This window comes from Propithecus coquereli, unplaced genomic scaffold (genome assembly GCF_000956105.1).
Source record: "Propithecus coquereli isolate 6110/MARCELLA unplaced genomic scaffold, Pcoq_1.0 Scaffold48, whole genome shotgun sequence".
NCBI classification, from domain to species: Eukaryota; Metazoa; Chordata; class Mammalia; order Primates; family Indriidae; genus Propithecus; species Propithecus coquereli.
In genome coordinates, this window is record NW_012150618.1 from 7,871,745 (window position 1) to 7,875,274 (window position 3,530).

Genomic DNA, 3,530 nt, shown 5'->3' on the forward strand with positions numbered 1-3,530 from the left:
ATTAATTTCACCCAGGTTGAAAAAAATTTGAAATGATGTTTAAAGATTGGTTAAAAACCAAGGACAGCTATTCTGAAAACTGAGTTTGCCAAGTGAAATGGCCCGTATACTAGTCATTTCTTTAAAGTTGTGGCTGGATTTCCTTTGCTCACAGAAATTACAATGGAAACTGTCTTTTCAGTGTTTCAATCCCATTTCTCAGAGATTGAAGCTACTCTTTTGGATTCACTCACAGGCAGAGGATGTTGAACTTCAGCCAGGGTTCGGCCATGAATTTTTGTGAGCTATTCCCTAGCAAGTCATTCAGAGCATCAAGTGGTTCATTCATTGACTCTCGAAATATTAATTCCTCTTTGTCATGCTCCAAGTGGAGAATTTTATGTTGACTCAAGTATTATCTCCATGGTCCTGCTCAGAGCTACTTGGTGGCAGCCTCAGCAAGCTCTCACATAACAGTTTAACATCCTTTCCTGTCCCCATCGCCCATTTCTGACTGACTCCAGTCTTAGTCTGATAGTATGTAAAATATTAAGGTGTGTTTCAGCTGGTAAAACTGGAAGAGCAACGGCAACTCTTTTTGAGATTTTTTTTACATTGACAGATAAAATTGTACGTATTTACAGTGTACGACATGATATTTGAAAGTATATATACATTGTGGAATGATGCAGTCTTGCTAATTAACATATACATTCCCTCATGTAGTCATCATTTTTGTAGTCAGAACACTTTACGTTCACTCTCTTAGCATTTTTTGAGAATACAATATATTATTAACAATAGTCACCATGTTGTACAATAGATCTCTTGAATTTATTCCTTCTAACTAGAATTTTGTATCCTTTGACCAACATCTCCCCAACCACATCATCCCTCACTACCACAACCCCTCGTAACTACTATTCTACTCTCTACTTCTATGAGATAAACATTTTAAAATTCCACATATGAGTGAGATTATATACTATTTGTCTTTCTGCACATGGCTTATTTCACTTAACATAATGTCCTCCAGGTTAGTCCATGTTGTTGCAAATGATATGATTTTTTTCTTCTGTCTTCTTTAAGGCTGAATAATATTGCATTATGTACATATACCACATTTTCTTTTTTAATTTCAGAACATTACAGGGGTACAAACATTTTGATTACATGAATTGCTTTTGTACAGTTTGAGTCAAAGTTGTAAGTGTGTCCATCCCCCAGATAGTGTGCATTGTACCCGTTAGGTGTGAATTTACCCATCCCCCCTCTCCCCCCACACCTACTTGATTTCTGTTGAGTTTTACTACCACATGTACACACGAATATTGATCAATTAGTTCCAATTTAATAGTGAGTACACATGGTGTTTGTTTTTCCATTCTTGCAATACTTCACTTAGAAGGATAGTCTCCAGTTCCATCCAAGTTGTTACAAAAGATATTAGTTTGCCATTTTTTTATGGCTTAGTACTCCATGGTATACATATACCACATTATATTAATCTACTCATGTATTGATGGGCACTTAAGTCATTTCCACGTCTTTGTGAGTGTGAATTGTGCTGCTGTAAACATTCTAGTGGAGATGTCTTTTTTTCCTTTGGGTAAATACACAGTAATGGGATTGCTGGATCGAATGGTAGGTCTACTTTTAGTTCTTTGAGGTATCTCCATATTACTTTCCATAGAGGTTATACTAATGTGCAGTCCCACCAACAGCGTATAAATGTTCCTTTCTCTCCATAGCCACACCAGGATCTATTGTTATGGGACTTTTTGATAACAACCATCCTACCAGTTGTCAGATAATATCTCGTTGTGGTTTTGATTTGCACTTCTCTCATGATTAATGATGTTCAGCATTTTTTCATTTGTTTATTGGCCATTAGTCTATCTTCTTTTGAAAAGCTTCTGTTTGTGTCTTTTGCTCTCTTTTTAATGGGGTTATTTGATTTTTTTCTTGATGATTTGCTTGAGTTCTTTGTAAATTCTAGTTATTAGTCCTTTATTGGATGTACAGCATGCAAATGTTTTCTCCCATTCTGTAGGTTGTCTGTTGCTCTGTTGATTGTTTCCTTGGCTGTGCAAAAGCTTTTTAATTTAATCAAGTCCCATATACTTATTTTTGTTGTTGCCGTGATTGTGCTTGGGATCTTATTCATAAATTCTTTGCCTAGGCCAGGATCTAGAAGAGTTTTTTCCAACATTTTCTTCTGGAATTCTTATGGTTTCGTATCTTAGATGTAAGTCTGTTATCCATTGCCATTTAATTTTTGTGAGTGGTGAGAGGTGCAGATCCTGTATCAATTTCCTACATGTGGCTATCCAATTTTCCCAGCACCATTTATTGAATAAGTATTCTTTTCCCTAGTGTATGTCTTTGTCTGCTTTGTCAAAGATCAGATAGCAATATGAGGATGGTTTTATATCTGCTGTGTTCTCTGTTCTGATACATTGGCCTATGTCTCTGTTCTTGTTCCAGTACCATGTTGTTTTGGTTACTGTAGCCTGGTAGTATAGCTTGAAGTCTGGTAAAGTGATACCTCCTGATTCATTGTTTTTTCTTAAGGTTGCTTTGGCTATTCAAGGTCTTTTCTGGTTCAATATGAAGCATAGAATTATTTTTTTTAGATCTGCAAAAACATGACATTGGTATTTTAATGGGGATTGCATTAAATCTCTTAATCACTTTGGATAGTATGCACATTTTAACAATGTCAATTCTGCCGATCCATGAGGATGATATGTTTTTCCATTTGCTTACATCTTCTGTGATTTCCTTCCTCAATGTTTCGTAGTTCTCCCTGTAGAGGTCTTTCACTTCCCAGGTTAAATATATTCCTAGGTATTTTATTTTATTTGTTGCTGTTGTGAAAGGCATTTAGTCTTTGATTTGATTCTCAGCTTGACTGTTGTTGGTGTATAGGAATGCTACTGATTTGTGTACATTGATTTTGTAACCTGAGACCTTTTGCTGAATTTATTTATCAATTCCAGGAGTCTCTTGGCAGAATTCCTGGGGTTTTCAAGATATAAGATCATATTGTCACCAAAGAGCAATAGTTTGACCTCTTCTTTCTCCATTTGGATGCCCTTGATTTCCTTCTCTTGCCTGACTCTTCTGGCTAGGACTCCCAGCACTATGTTGAATAGAAGTGGTGACAGTGGGCAACCTTGTCTGGGTCCATTTCTAACCAGGAATGCTTTCAATTTTTCACCATTCAGTATGATGTTGGCTGTGGGTTTGTCATTTTTGGCTTTTGTAATTTTGAGGTATGTCCTATCTATGCCTATTTTGTTAAGAGTTCTTATCATAAACGGGTACTGAATTTTTTCAAATGCTTTTTCTGCATCTACAGAGAGGATCATGTGGTCTTTGTTTTTGCTTCTATTTATATGGTGAATCACATTTATAGGTTTTCATATGTCGAACTGTCCTTGCATCTCTGGGCTGAAGCCCACTTGGTCATGGTTGATTATTTTTTTAATATGCAGCTAAATTTGGTTTGCTAGGATGTTATTGAAAATTTTTGCATCTATATTCAT